The 17,007-nt window shown below is 42.0% G+C and overlaps 1 protein-coding gene across 5 annotated transcripts in view; it reads left to right on the forward strand.

Moving 5' to 3' along the window:
• Positions 1 to 11,856: 11,856 nt before the first annotated feature.
• The window catches only part of LOC131229708 (probable E3 ubiquitin-protein ligase HIP1), a 34,262-nt gene continuing 29,111 nt past the window's right edge, over positions 11,857 to 17,007 (forward strand). For 2 of the 5 annotated variants that reach the window (XM_058225700.1, XM_058225697.1), the window contains exon 1: positions 11,858 to 12,062. The gene's annotated coding sequence lies outside the window, so the exon portion shown is untranslated. Of the gene's footprint in view, positions 12,063 to 12,885; positions 12,985 to 13,761; positions 13,883 to 17,007 lie in introns of those variants that run through there. The other 3 variants (XM_058225699.1, XM_058225701.1, XM_058225698.1) reach the window with 3 other exon arrangements.

Raw genomic sequence — 17,007 nt, forward strand, 5'->3', positions numbered from 1 at the left:
TAGTGACTTAGGCATTATGGTCGCGTGTTGAGGGAGTGTTGGCATTTATGAATGTGGTGTTTGAGTCGCTTATGAGGAACTGTTGGATTGTGAGGGCATGCACCATCTCATAAAAACATGCACGTACATTAATAAGAGTATTTAGGAACTGAATGTTTAAGTTGTTTTATCATTACTTGTGCTAATGGAATTGATAACATGCGTAACTTAGAGTTAACGGAACCACTAAGTTGATCACTCACTCCCATTCTCAGATGGTGTTTTAAAACACCAACCAAGCGATATTATTGATGAAGGTACTATCAAGATTTCAGATAGATAGGCTTAGAGTGGCCTGCACTAACAACATTATGTTTTAGAGGATTGGACCAAACTGGAATCTTACACTTTAATTATTTTGGGTATGTATATTGTGGCTTGTATAATCCTCATTTAGGTGGACATCATATTTTAATTGTATTTTTACTGTTAGTCCTATAATTCTAAATTTTCATTATCTCTACCTTGTTTTGGGATCCACTAAATTGCATCGCGTTACTCTGATTGCTCATGTGTGAAGTGAGTATGAATAAGAATGAGGTCACATGTATATTTTCATTTAGTTAACACCTGGGAACTCAGGACCGGAGTCTATGTACTCGGGTGCCGATTTTCGAGGTGTTACAGGTTCATTATTGATTGGCTGTGCATCTTTTATCGCGATCCGATTTTCTCGATGACTAACGTATTCTCCAAGATGACTTCTATGAATGTGTGCTTCGATTTATTGCTTGAGCTCGAAGCAATCATGCGTTAAATGACCATGATCTCGATAGAAAAGACAGTATTTACTTTTGCTCCTGTTATTAGGATCAGATTTCCTTGCTTGGCCAGGTAAGGATACACTTGTCCTGAATCTCCATCAAGACTTATTTGGGCATTTTGTTGAGAGGATTATACATCTTGAACTTGCTATTAGGCAGTTTATTCGGGCGATGGTTGTCGCGTGAATGGTTGTCCTTCCTTTTTCTGTTTGTAGTGGTCGAACTTGGTTCTACCCTCATCTGGTGTTCTTTGGTCGAGGAAGCTTTGTTCTGGACATCGTCTCGAAGGGCACGAGCCTCTTCGGCGTTAGCATATTTTTGTGACCTGTTCAGAAGATCGACCATTGTTGTTAGCGGATTTTTATCCAGCAAAAATAGAAACTGACAATCTCTCAGCCCTCTCATGATCGCGGTTAAGGCGAGCTCTTCAAAATGCTTTCGAACCTGTAACGCTTTTAGATGGAAGCGTTTGATGTAATCTTTTAATAGTTCATGGTCCTTTTGAATGACATGAAGGAGGTGGGAGGCTAGTTTGAGTCTCTTCTTTTCCCCCTATAAAGTTTGTGACGAAGACTTAGCCGAGGTGGGAGAACGAACTAATGGAGTTCGGCTTTAACTGCTTGAACCACAGCTGGGCAGCTCCAGTTAAGGTTAGGGAGAAAGCTGGGCATATTACCGGGTCAAACGCGTTGTGGAGCTCCATATAGACCCTAAAGGATTCCATGTGCTCCGATGGGTCGACATTTTCTAAGAACGGAGTGATCTGAGGTAAACGGAATTTGTCTAGCTGTCATGCCCCAAACTTGGAAACTGGGCTCACAAAATTCCTGATCACTGAATCGGATGCCGACAGCCTCCGCAGTATCCCATTCTCAGCTCCCAGCATCCATACGCTGGATTTTGATCCTGGGATCCTACAAGGAAGATTTTTCAATGTATATTTAACTTGTAATAAGCATAACCACAAGTTTACCCAAATTACAAAAGCAACATCATCATCACATATCCACTAATATAATCATTTAAATACAGTGCTGAAAGAGAAATACATATATTAAAAATCAAAGCTCTAGAAGTTCGCTTCCTACTCCAAGCTCAACGCTGCTGCGACCTAACGCCACTTACACGCATTTATCGTGCATAAGCTTATAGAAAGCTTATAGGGTGGTGAAAGTGTGTGCGCAAGGTAAGTACCAAGAATGCAATACAATGCCATAAATCATATAACATTAGTAATACAGGCAAGATCATGAATCATACGATATTAGAGTAAGTGGAAATACTGCAATCCATAAATTTATGAATGCTATCAGTCGTACCAAGGCTATGCGATGCAAAAACATAATAAGCCAATATCCTATGCTGAGAATGCAAGGTAATATGCAAATCATGTCAAGTCCGTCTAGGCTATATAAGCATTGAAACATAATAACCCAAAATGTCATATGCCACGGATGTAATGCAATATGCGGTGCGAATGAAATGATCAAGCTGGAGTGAAATTGGGATGGTAGTACATAGTATCACAAGCTCTGGGGTCTATCACAAAGGATTTCTATTTAAACCAGTCTCATACCTAAATTTGGATTGTCAGACTCAATGTAGTAGACTCCTGATCTCTGGTTAGTCACGCGCCTAACCAAAATCCTAACCATGTGAAGGTACACAATAATTAGTTGCGCACCACCAGCCCGAGTGGATAGTGAATGAATGAATGAATGAATGAGTATGCAATTCCTACCTAATAAGTCCACATATCAGTACGGTTCCTCTCTGGGGTCATCACCGGGGTTTAGTACACTCAACACCACCTGCCGCCCCATCAAGAGCACAACTGGGTAAGTGGAAGAGACCTCACTATCCACCTGGCTAGTAGTCTGTCAATACCCACCCGGCTTGTCGATAGCGGACCCATTCCTCGAGCTGGTCAAACTCAGCCTAACTATGCCTACTCCCTCGGACCGGTAAGGCCATACCCCCTCCTAACCGACCACGACACAGTGGGAGATGTGGCCTACTGGTATACGGCCCTCATGCGCTCATATATATGCACTCGGTCTCAACGTTGGGGCATCCTCTAGTACCAAGAGGGTTTAGGAATTTTCACACAGAGCCATTTATGGCAGCACGATACTCTAACCAAAAATTTTCGGTGTCCCATCTGGCCATCCACGATATGCCTGTGGAGGCTACGACCCTAATGTCGCTAAGGCATACAGTAATTACAACGCACAATGCAAGATACATGAGTTATATAATCCAGTTATGCATCAATCCTACGCATACCGTGCGCTCATGTGAGATAACCTCCGCTTATCAGGGAGTCTCATAACAACATACTCAATGACATATGCAATGGTCAACCACATCTCATAACAAACATGCAAATGATACGTATGAGCATGTATCATGATGCTATGCTGTCACATACTTATAATCGGTATCAATAATCGACATCAATAATCAGCCTCGACAATGTGGACATTTAACCAACATTGCCCCAAGGAATGACCCACATAGAACCTAACATATAGTACACCCATGACTTCGCATAAGGGCCTAATATACAACACCATGGGCCTTACTCAAGAGCTCAATACACATCATGATGAGCCTCTCATATGGGCTAAGATACATCACAATAAGCTCCATCGCCTGGCCCTCAAATGCACCATAATGGGCCTATCACATAGGCCTAATACACATTACATTGAGCCTCAAACACGGGCTGAATACACATCACAATGGGCCTTAAATATGGACCGCATATACATCACATTGGGCCTCGACAATCGGCCTCGATAATCGAAATTAGCAATCGGCCACAACAATCAGAATCGATCAATAATCGGCCTCGATGAGTAGAATCGACAATCGGCCATGACAATCGAAATCGGCAATCGGTCACGATAATCAGCCTCGATCGCTAATCGACAATCGGCCACAACAATCAGAATCGATCGATAATCGGCCTCGATAATCGGAATTGGCAATCGGCTATGACAATTGAAATTGGCAATCGGCAATTGGCCACGAAAATCAGAATCGATCGATAATCGGCTTCGATAATCGGAATCGGAATCGGCCTATAAGCAAGGCGGGGTCCATATATGAACAATCGATCAAACCATAATATAAAGATCGGCCCTCGGCCATAGTTATATTAATCCGATAGGATGAAACCATTCGTCTGCGGCATATGGGCCCCACTTCTTTAGGTTAACCCACGAAGAGAATGGGCCTAACAAGACCTAAGGGAAGGTCACAATGAGAACATATAACCATCATCGCCCATCAATGTGCACATCTAACCAACATTGCTCCCAAGGAGTGGCCTACATAAGGAATTCATACACAACGTAACGGCCACACATACATCACATTGGGCCTCGCTTATGGGCCTTGAATACATCACAATGGGCCTCGTATACATCAAATGGGCCGATCGAATGGTCCGAATCGCATGGACCGAATCAAATGGGCCGAATCGAATGGGCCGAATTAAATGAGCCGATTCAAATGGGCCGAATCAAATGAGCCGATTAAATGGGCTGATTCAAAATGGGTCGAATCAAATGGGCCGATCAAATGGGCTGAATTGAATGGGCCGAATCAAATGGGCTGAATCGAATGGACCGAATCGAATGAGCCGATTTGAATGGGTCGAATCGAATGGGCCGAATTGAATGGGCTGAATTAAATGGGCCGATTCAAATGGGCCGATTTGAATGGGCCGAATCGAATGGGCCAAATCAAATGGGCCGATTCAAATGGGTCGAATCAAATGGGCCAATTCAGATGGGCTGAATCAGATGGGCTAAATCAAATGGGCCGATCAAATGGGCCGAATCGAATGGGCCGAATCGAATGGGCCGAATCGCATGAGCCGAATCAAATGGGCCAAATCAAATGGGCCGAATCAAATGAGCCGAATCAAATGGGTTGACTCAAATGAGGTGAATAAATGGGCCGAATCAAATGGGCTTCATGTATATCAAATCGGGCCCACCCTTATGTATTTTGAGATCCGACCTATTCATAAGTTAACATAGAGATAGATGAAGTGAAAACAAATATCAGCTTAACTGGGAAACTACTGTGGCCCTTAGAAGTTTGAACGGTGGATGTCGCTGTGCCCCACTATTATTGCAAATGGTGGGGTCCACTCGAACTTTGGATCTGACTCACTCATTTACCTCATGCCATAAAATGATCTCACAAATGGTTGGACGGTTTGTATACAGCACATGCATCATGGTGGGTCCCAAAAATAGATGGTGTGGATGGAACAGGTGGGACCCATGGAGCTTGCTGCCGTCTGTACAGCAGGCAACGGTGGGGTCCACATACGTGGCTACCCACCAACGAATAAACGGTTTGGATGGAAAATATCCATCATGGGTGGGGTGTTAACCATCCAGTAGATGGACGGTCTAAAATCCACCAAGTGGATGTACAGTTGGGATGGGAAATACCCATCAGAGTGGGGCCCACAGCTACGTCAGATGAATGGGCGGCTTGGTGCAGACGAGCTCGCCAGATGAATGGGTGGACGACGTGGTGCAGATGAGCTCACCAGATGAATGGATGGACGGTGTGGGTAAGACCCATACATCACAGGGGTCCCACGTACATGGGCCACCCCACTTCCCTCTCTCTCATAATATATAAATATATATAATATATATACATATATATAATATTGTAAAATAATATGAGCACAACAAATGCCCACCGTCCAGACGCTCTGGATGTTCTAGATGGTGGGGATATGACACATAAAACATGGTGGGTCCACACACGTGGCCCACCTCAATATATATGCTACGTACGTATATTAAAATATTATTATTATTATTTTTTTTATATTTCTTTTTTTATTGCAGGTTAGCACACGCCACCGACAGTTCACACTACACTGTTAGCCACACCTCACTGCTACCACGTCCAGCGTCCAGGGACACTGGACGACGTGGATATAACATGGCATCATGGTGGGTCCCACATGGACGTGGCCCACCTGATTTGGATAATCTAATATTTATGTTTCCCTTTCATCCGGGCCTGTGTGACCGTCCGGTCATGCAGGCCCCAAATAGGGATCAAGGTGGCCCACTAGTTGGATGGCATGGGTAAAATACACACATCATAGGTGGGCCATGATCATAGAAAGAGAGAGAGAGAGAGAGAGAGAGAGAGAGAGAAAGAGAGGTCGGAGATAATGGAGGGGCCCCGCCACTATGGGCCCCTTTTGGATATAAGCATACATCAAAGTGGGACCCAACATATGTGGGCCCTTAGATCACAAAAAGATAAATACAAAAGGAATAAAAATGTGGGTCCAAGATCACCCACCGTCTGCTTCTTCTTGCTTCCTTGGCTTCCTTTGCTCCTTAGCTTCGATCCCAACGGAAGATGATGGAGTTTTGATGGTTGAGATGGGAGATGAGAGGGTAGGAAGTGGGCCACACTAGAGCTTCTCCATGAGGGCTTGGAAAGCTTGGACATGGGATCTTGTTTTTCTTGGAAAATGAGTTTGAGAGTTGAGAGAGAGAGGTTAGTAGAGAGAGAGAGAGAGAGAGAGAGAGAGAGAGAGATGGGTGATGGAGTGATGGGTGAGGCGAGTGATGGGTGTGTAAGAAATTGTTGACTTTAGGGGTAGATTGTGTAAGAAAGGTACGGGTTGTATAAGGGTTTTGTTAACTTATGGGATTGCTTGGGGATGGGTGTGAGGCGATGTGTACTTGACATGTACTTGACCCTTGATGGGATTAATTGATCGATTGAGGTGACATGTTGTAGAGATTCTCTTGAAATTTGCACGCGTGGCGTTTTCCTCAAACTAAATGCGGGCCCACATCTCTTGGCCTGGGTATCGGACCGGCGCACGAGACGCGGCATCGGAACCGCGGTGACGGCGCGGTCGCTAAGGTATAAGTTTCGAGTTGAACCGACTCTGGAATACAGGATGCGACTCAGGGTCACGTGAAAATGCCGATAACAGATCGCGGGTCACCGGAATTCGACCGGGAGGACCGCGGAAGCCTATGAAATAGTACGATCTAGGATACGGGTCTTACACCAGCAATCGTGCCTTCATGATGTCGACAGTAAATGGAGGCTCAATTGCCTCCATTATTGCTTCCATCGGGGTCGACACATTTGTGCGGTAGGCTTCTCGTGTGTTTCCTATTTAACCACGCAAGTCTTTGAGCTCGGCCTCCCAGGGCTCGCCGCTTTCAGAGGTAGCTTCAACCGGGGCTTTGACGTGTTTCTTTCGGTCTAACTCGTGTCGTAGATCGAAAGCGGGCAAGGCTACAGTCCCTGAAACGTGAGATGGGCCTGGATTGGTCGAACCGTATTGTCGGCTTCTCTAAGAGGCAGCGGGTGTATTGGAAGGCTGGGGGGGAATGTGGCTCGCTTGCTAATTTTTCTTAGTGGTCCTTTGTACATGTTGAGGTTGTAGTTGTTCCAACAATTGCCTCATGGAGTTCATATTGTTGTTCAGCATTTTAACTTGCTGCTCAAGGGAGTTCAACCGTCCTCCTTTAACACGAGACCGCTGACCTTGCCTCCTGGGGCCAGAATTAGCCTGATGTTGGGAGGAAGAACCTCAATGACTACCAGGCTGCTCCGAGGGCAGCGTGAGGTCTACCACAATTGGGGAGACTCGGGTTTTCTTCTTATCTCTGGCCATTGTAATTGAAAAGGAAAGCTTAAGAAGTCCTATAGGGGGGGTGGTGAATAGGACTATGTCAAATAATCGAATAAAGTGTTGAATAGTAAATAAATTAAAGATCTCGACTATCTAAGTATTGAAACATTAATTTCAAATGATTCGTACGACAACCTTCACCTAAAAGTTTAGGCAGGACAACCTTATTTCACGAATACTTTTAAAATTAAAATTTCAAACTTTGCAAGAGTAAATAAAAATAAATATTACAATCATTCACCACTTGAACTAAAATGTAAATACAACCATTCACCACATAAAAGATAAAAACATTCACCACAAAACACAGAGAATTATAGTGGTTCGGTGTGTCAACAACTGTACTAAAACAACCACACCTATTCCACTCCTAAAATTACTCTTCACATATTCTTGGCTTTTACTATGAAAAAAGTTTTCTCAGGGTCACCTTAAAACCTGATATATTTGTGATTTTATCAGGCTATCACAATCAAACCCCTCACTGAGATTTCCAGGCTATCTCAGACAAAACCTACACCAAAATTTTCTGGCTATCTCAGAAAAACCAAATACAGAATTGAAAGTATACTTATCTTCACCGTAGAAGACGTATCAGAAGCTGAAGCTGAATAACCACTTTTCTTAAATGTTGATTATTCAATGTTCAGTCAAATAGAAAAGATCTAGGGTTCTATTGATTTTAATTAAGTTCAAAGCAATGGCTACTTGAGTTAATTCTCATAAATCTCTATAGAAGAGTATAGTTTACTCTCTTTAGAATCAGAATGAAAGGATCTGAGATTAAGGGAATTAAACAAAAGCTATAAATAAAATTTATAAATACCGTTCAGTAGCTTGCTAATAATTGGAGATTTTCTCTCTCTTATAGAAAATTTTTTAATAATAATAATAATAATTGATATTTCGGATTGAGAGAGAACCTCAATTTATAGGCAAAGAAGTTGAATCTTCGATTGGCCCGAGGCAGTCTTCGACTAGCCCGAGCAGACCGGATTCTGTTCAACGGATTTCAGATTTATGCGGGATAAGATTTATCCAAACTTCGACTAGTCTCAGGACCAGTTCGACTAGTCAAAGAGCTCTGTTCAACTAGTCGAATTTGGTCTTCGACTGGTCGAAGATCCTAAAATCCGAAGCATTTTAGTTGCTGAACTTCGAGCCGAATTTTCTTGGGCTGGTCGAAGATTAGTCTTCGATTAGTCGAACAAAAAATTCGACTGGTTGAATTTGCAACCAAAATTCCGTTTTGCTTCAACATGAACTAGGACTGGCCGGGAAAACTCAGACTAGTCGAACCAGACCTTAGGCTGGTCGAATTCTAAGTAATCACAAGTATAAAAACCCAATTTAAATAATTTTTGAAAGAACCTAAACCTAAGGTCTTTCTAGGGTTTTATACTGTCTGAGATATGTGAAATATCTGAACTTCTTTGTCTTGAATTTTATTATTGATTTCGTCTTGACTTTTGAGCTTGATCTTGTACTTGAATATCAGTTGATCATTAGCTTGATCTTCTCTTAAGAATGTACTACACTCTTGATCTTGAGCTTGATCTTTTCTTGAGAATGCATCAGACACTTAAACTTGATCTTCTCTTGATAAGTTGTTTTATTCATAAGAAATTTGACAACTAAGTAGTGCTTTAATCATTTTTGCACTTACATTAGTCTCTTTGGTAAAGCAGAAAACGACTTTGATTCCGTTTCCTACAGACGTCGCCAAACTGTTGATGCAGTTTTCCTGTAGACCTTTCGTAATAGACCCTCGAGAACCTGCACATAGGTAAGAAAGAGACAAATGAGACCTTAGCTAGTGCAGGGGACCCTCCGATGCCTAAGCCAGGAACTTGGGTCTTTGTAGGAGATGATCTTTTTGTAAAAGAGTCACCAGTCATATATATGATTGAGTATGTGTACCTTCCACTGGCCCGATACGATCACACCGTAGGAAGAGTTCTCCGTTTAGGAGGCTCGATACGTCGGAGATCTTCCCATAGCTGGAGATCTCTTCGAGATTACGGGCGTCCAAGATCCTCGAGATCCGATCTTATCCTCCGAAGATCTTGGGAGAGATCTTCGGGCCGTTCAGGAGATCTTCAGGTCAGTTGCTCGGGACAAGGTCGGTCGGCAAAGGCGGATGACGCCTTAAAGGTAGGTAATACGGAGCTGTTCGATAGATCGACATTCACCTGAGTTCTCGACAGATCAACATTCCCTCGAGGTTAATACCGACTGCCGACTTTGTCGGGGACTATATCGAGCTATGGCCGACCAATAGCAGACCTATGTTCCTACCAACCTATAGTCGACCTATAGACGACATATAGTTGTGCCAGCCTACCTAATAGATCATTTAGTAGTCATGTGGACCTATGACTATACAGACCTATTTTGTGGTCGGACTTTCTTTGCCAGTATGTATCTCGCAAGTAATTTTACCCATTAGTACGGTGGGTGCTGGTTGTAGAGTTGTTTCATTTTACAGGTCGTTTCATTTTCCCCTCAACAAGCATAATTGTTTTATATGATATGGCTTATTTGAGATTTAAATTTGCTTAATTTTTTTCATTCACGGAGTGCAAAAATTTAATGGACAAGCCACGGTCAAGGCCGCGCCTAATCTGCTCCAGGAATTATAAGCCGGTTATAGAGATTTCATGTGGCATGCATGGTGTCCGACTCCTCCACGTGGCACATTAGCATGCTTTACATCACGAGTAACCAAAGCAGGACACATTCTAATCCAGTGGCTAAAAGAGTGGACAGATCCCGTCGTCTCATCGTTGGAATTTCTAGTCGAATCACCGTCCACAGCGGGTCCCATCGCATGGAGTGGATGCGCGTGTGAGCATGGCATAACCTACTCCACAAATCCATCAAACAAATCCTCTTAGGTGGCAGAAGGAAGGATCCTCCCAATGAAAGAAACAAAACAAAACAAGAAAGGAAAATAAAATAAAATTGAGAAAGCCAAGCAGCTTGGCGCGACGAGAGACGCAATACTAGGCGCGTGCTGAATCGGGAATCCTACGGCGCGAATAGACGTTTCGTTTCGAGACTCACGCTTAAAGTCACACGCCCAATGGCGATTGGTCAGTGGCTCCGAGCAGAGAGAAAACAACCGTGTACCCTGTTGGAGTCGGCTACCCGTACCACGCACGGGGGCCAGCCTTCGCATGACCCGAGCTAACCCAATTTCAACGGTTAGAAATATTGGGCCAGCTTTAGATGAAACATGCACGGAATAATAGAATTGATGGGATCACACATTACTCGGCACCTTAAACTCGTTGAATTTCGTCCGTCCATTTGATGGACACAAATTGAGAAATTGGGATTCAATAATCAATCTCGTCTAAACCCATCGAGAATTTGAAACGCTACTTGAACGGTTCAGAATGAGCTGCATGCACCCCGCGTGTAAAAAGCAGCGCGCTAACCCACGTGGTTCATTGTGCAAGTGCACTCTACTCACACGTGTACACGAGGCACCACATGGGAGACTGGACGCATTGATCAGATGAACCCCACAATGCTTAAAAGTCTGGCCAATATGATAAGTAGGTGAACCGCATGTGATCAAACAAACGAATCCTTTGGCCGGAGTCCGTGTATACGCGTTCCCCGGTTGATTATGAGGAACGAGGATCGGGTGGTGTATGATGTGTTGGACACTGTGGATCCACTGTGATGTATTTGTTTTATATCTATACCATTTACCCATTTTTCTATTTTATTTTAAAATATGAAAAAAAAAAGAAATAGATCTAAAGCTTAAGAAGGCTACATTGCAAGAAATAGTGGTGATTAAATGCCCACCATTAAAAGCTTTATACGGCATGAAATTTATGCATCAAGATAATATTTGTGTTTTCACTCGGTTCAAGCTGTGTGACCTTATCAATAAGTTTTTTGGCAAATAAATATCATAGTAGGTCCTAGGAAGGTATATTGGGTGTCATTAATCCTGCTGTGTTCATGTGGTGTGGTCCACTTAATTTTGGGATCTACTTCATTTTGAGTTCATGTTCTAAAATAAACTAATAAAACAGATGGACAGCATGGATACAGAATACATGTATTGCGGTGGGCTCCACGGTGCCCAACGCATTAACCACACTAATGCTTGGGTAGTGTTGGCAACACCACCTAATCCGCGTCCATGATTCCACACGCTGGAATCACAACCAACGCGGGTTCCGATATCTCGCAGGTGTGGCAGGTACACACACTCGTGGAGCGAGTGCACGCGAGTTAAAGTGCACTCGAGTTAAGATGCACTCAACGGAGTAAATTTTAGCATTTCTCCTTTAATTTATTAGTGGAAATTACCATAACTTTCGCCTCTCTCTCTCTCTCTCTCTCTCTCTCACAGGTTCACCTATCCCAAGCCAACCCTCAATCCATCCCCCCTCTCCGTTTTTCGCCAGCGAGAGAGAACGAGAGGATCCGATCGTCCGATCGCTTCCCTCCATCTCCTTTTTCTTTCTCTCTCGACCGTCCGATCGATTCCAACTATCTCGTCCTCCTGCCTTTCTCAGGTACGATTCCACCGTCCCATCCATCATCGATTTTCTTTTGTTACAAATGGCTGATATTTTCCGATTCGTGTCTTTCTATCTGAAAATTTAGGAACTTGGGACGGATCTTTTTATCATTATTGGAAATTCTTTGGAGAGATGAAATGGAATGCTGCGGAATTACTTGCTTTTTGTGTTGTCTTTTTGGAATCTCTGCTGTTGGATTTTGGTGATTTTTTTGGGGGATTGACTTCTAGGTCAACCCTCATTGGTGGTGGATTTTTCAGATATTCGATCTTTCTGATTCGTTTGTTGTTTGCCAATCTGTTTGGATTTTTAATTTTATTTCTTCCATGCATGTACCGATGGTTTAATCTCGCGATAGAATTTTCTCGGACCGTGTTTTTGATGGCAAAATTTCCGCCTTTTTCCCATCTTTGCTGTTGTAAATCCAGATTAGATTGAGTCGATGGTAGTTGATAGGTGGTATAGGAATTATGTGGTCCTCAGCCCTGGGCCTTGAGTATATGTAAGTGGGCACCGTGGTTTGGTGGGACGGTTGACTTGATGGACCCCAACTTGGATTGGCTATGCCTTATGGACTCTCTTGATTAATGATTTTATAGCCCTTGGATTGGTGGCCTGGTAGTAGATGGTGAAGGGAATAATTCCGTAATGGGAATGCCAGGGAGTTTCTAGTCGGGAAAATTTTGGGGCATGGGTTCTCCATGGTGAAGTCCGTCTGATCAATGGTCTGGAATGATAATCCTTGAGGTCCACCTCTATGCGCCTGAGACCTGGGATGCTATTCATCCTCGTGCTGAGAATCATATAATTCCTCTAGGTGGGGTGGGATGCTTTCCAGGATTTAAGGCAGTGGCAATGCTCCGGTTCACGGTTTGGTTGCTGCTTTAGCTGTTTTCCCTCTGCAAGGCGTATGAAGGTCAGAACTTCAATTGGAAAAGATAAGATTCCGGTTGGAATTTTTACTGTGTCTTCAGTGGTTTTCACGCTGCTTTCCTTGCTTTGCCATTTTTTCTTTCCCTCTTTTCACATAGGGTTTTATGATATTTGTTCTCCATCAACTCATTTGTTTTTCAGCCACACTCCATTTGGTTTCAAGTTCTTAATGATTATAGTCATACCTTGTTCGTATTGATATGGTAACCATGCTTAGGAGTATGGATGTGTTGCCCGCTCTGATTGTGAGATCCTTCAGATGCATTGGATTTGTAACATTTACAGGGAGCTGTGCATGCCGTTTAGTTTGTTCTATATAATTTATAATTCACAGATGTAAGATTTTAAGCTTGTTGGGTCAATCATATCATTTGGGCATCCTTCTTCATTTGTAATTCTCTAATTCTCATTACAACTATGCTATGAGTTGGTATTTTTTTCATATTAGTTATCAATCATCATAGCTTGTCCCTACTACTTTAGCTGTCCGCCTGACACTGACACCCCTCCTTTACCCGGTCTTAGGACCAGTTGTTCGATCCATCCAGGATTTCCATCCAAGATATCACTGTATATTAAACTGGAGGGATAGAATGCTTGTTCATGTTAGGTGACAAGGATATGAATCTTATGAGCTGAAATGCTCAAACTTTCTCGAATATTTTCTTATCTATTGTTCCAGTGCAATAATTCACCTGGCACATTTTATTTTATTTTTTTCATTTTGAACGATGTTGTGGGAAAAAAAAATGCTTCCCATGGCCATCAATACTATTGCTAGATTCTTATGCTGGCATATGACCTTTAATTGCGGGTAGCTAGTATATACTATAAGAGAATCATGTGCATGGGACTGTATTTGGGCATTAAGCAGGAAAAGGGTATGTGGTATCTGATACATTATAGAACATGAGGAGGGTTGTTTCTTAGCATTTTTGGTCTGATTCAATAGGAATATAGGAACTTTAGGTTGCATATATGATCACAAACCTTCTTCTTGGTGAGCAAAATGTTTAATTTCTCATGATAAGCATTTCTGGTGAAAGTATGGGAGAATCTCAGCAAAATGATAACTGAATGAAGTGATAAAAAATCGAGAAAATGAGGAAAGTATTCCATAAGCATTACAAATGTAGTTAGTAATTATTAATTAAAAGTCTTTTTCTTACACACATGATTTTATCTGTGCCTGTTGTCCATGTTTCAAATGGTTGACTGTCAAATGTAGCACGCGTGACCAATGTTTTCATTTCTTTTTGTCAAAATTTAAACTCTTTCCCTTCTCTCTTTTTAAAAGTGGACAAATATTGTTAAAAACAAAAAGGAGAATTACATAGAAGATGACTCCTATAGCAAGTGATCTTCTTGTCACTCCAACTCTAGCTAAAACATGGATCACCACATAAGCACTGTTTGGGATCAAATTACAAGTAGCTCTCTTAGATACAATAAGCAATCTAATTTGAAGGAGAGGAGTTTAATCCCTAAGGCCCCAAGTTAGCATTGGATATCCCTTTGAAGACCTGGTCATAGTTTCCTTCTATCACTAAATTACCAGCATGCGAGATGTGATCATGCATAGCCCTTGTTTGAGAGTCTAGAGCGATGTCTAAGACGAATTCCAATTACCTCCCTTTGTGAAAGATGAAGATATTTATTCAGGTAAAGGCCAATGAAAAAGGAAAGAAATCTTTCAAAAAAAAAAAAAAAAAGAAAGAGGAAAGGAAAAAACAACAAAGGCAACCACAACAAAAGCAACAAACAAAGAAAGAACACACAAGAGCTCTAGAGCTTAAAACCCAACCCACAAAAAATCAATGAGCTTGCTTCTTAGTGAACTAAAGGACTTTACATAGAACCCCACTGACAGAACCTTTCTTATCGTTAAAACAATGATTATACCTCTATAAGAAGATGGTTCAAAGGGCAGCAAGTAATGAAAGTTTCCATCTTTTCTTTCATAGCTTCCCTCCAATCACCTCTTGAGCCTTAAAAATCACATTTTACCTTTACCAATCACCCCAATACCAAATGAGCCATTAAGATTCTGAGAGTAACCATCAAAGTGACTTGTTGGGGGCATCCTCCAAATTTAAACCCTCTTTCCATTCCTTTCCCTCCTGAGAAGATCCCCAGCATTCACGAGTGGATAAAGTGCAATCAATTATATCATAAGTGATTTGGCTTCAGAAGGCTTCAAAAGGGAACACTTTTTTTTTTTTTCAAAGATCCTATCATGCTTTTCTTCCATCAGCCCCACAACAATGGCATGAGGCATTAAATTCCACACAATCATCCATTTGAGACTAAATGGACTGGCAAGCCATCCATTTACCTCATCTTAAAGAGGAGTTCATTACCCAACATAAACCAAAGATACAAAGAAGTGATTCAAATCATACATGTAGATCGGACCAAGGAACATCAGAAAAATGAATTATCAACTGCTTCCTCTTTGAGCTTGCAATGGAAGCAGATACTAGGAAGGGCTATATGTCATTTTATGAGATTATCAAGCATTGAGTTTTTGTTGGCCGTGTCTAGCCAAGCCCAAGCAAATGCTTGAACACAAGGAGGAATTGGGGCTTCCACGCCTTCGCTCAAGGGAAATTCACCCATTGGTGTTGCAAGTGGCTTGGAAAAGGGGATTTCAAGGAACCTAGGACCAAATCATCCTATCTCCAGTGTTGCCAATGAATACCTCACTATGGATCAACACCAGGTTCTAGAGCTTTGCAACTTCATCTTTTAGATTTCCGTGAATACAACTTCCAAATAGTAGTGCTTTTGAAGATGTCATAGCACTAATTGACCATTGCATCTTTTGGATTGAGAAAGGATGTAAATGGAGTGGAAAGTAATGGAAAGGCAGGAATCTTCCATCCATAATTCTTTCCAAAAAATGACAATTGTCACCCTTGCCGATTAAGAAGAGGGTGCCTTGATAAATTTGGAGATCACAGGCCACAACTCTAGCTATACTGGAATTTGGGTCTTCCTAAATACTTCCAACAGTGTTCCCAAGATTTTGGAGCGTGATCTACAGATTAAAAAAAAAGACATTGGCGCATACTCTTCTAGGACAATCCAGGGAACGGGCCTTAAGTAGAAACTTTGTATTTTCTCGATATAATATTTTGCCATAGATCTTTAAGATTTTTTCCTAATCTCTAACAGCATTTGCTGAGTATAGATCTATTCTTTTCCCCAACTCTCCCAATGCATTTGCCACCTTCCTTTTTCTTGGGCATCATGTCCATTGAGAAGATGAAATTTACGGTCGTTAGCCCTTCTCGAAGGAAATTGATTTGTAATCTTTAAAAAGTGGAAATGAAAATCGATTTCCAAACCTATTTTTGTTTTTGCGAACCAGTGAAAATAATCACGTCTTTGGACATTGATTCATTCCACAGTTTTCTAGAGTTCTTCACCAATCCAAACAGCCCCTTAAAGGAGAGGCCATCTAGAGCAGGTCTATGGAATCCGTTGTTAGAGTAAATTTTGTCATAAAATCCTAAGAAAGAAATTGTGCATCCATGGGGCTTGTCTCTATCCATTTCATGAATAATCATATAGCACTGCCTCCTTTTTGAAATCCTTTTGAAGGCAATTGGCCTTATCATGAGGAATTCTCTTGAAGGAGAGCCCATCTAGGGTATCTCTATGGAATCCCTCTTTAGAGTAAAGTTTGTTATAGAAGTCAATACTGGTGTCTTTAATTTGAGAAGGTTCCTCCACTAGAGAACCATTAATAAGGAGCTTGTGGATGTGGTTAATATTATGCTGGCTTTTAGTAATTTTATGGAAGCAGCAATGTTGTTGTCCCCTTCTATAAGCCATGTCGCTCTGGAGTTGTCTCTAAATCACTTCTCTTTGAGCAGTGATTCACCCTATGATTTCAGACAATCTCTTTCTTCCAATTCATTAATGTCCAGTTGGCCCCTTTCTTCAGCCAAGTCTAGGCTTTGGATTGCGGTCAGCAACTCATCTTTCCTTAAAGAGCCTA

The sequence above is a fragment of the Magnolia sinica genome, chromosome 16 (assembly GCF_029962835.1).
Source record: "Magnolia sinica isolate HGM2019 chromosome 16, MsV1, whole genome shotgun sequence".
Lineage (NCBI taxonomy): Eukaryota > Viridiplantae > Streptophyta > Magnoliopsida > Magnoliales > Magnoliaceae > Magnolia > Magnolia sinica.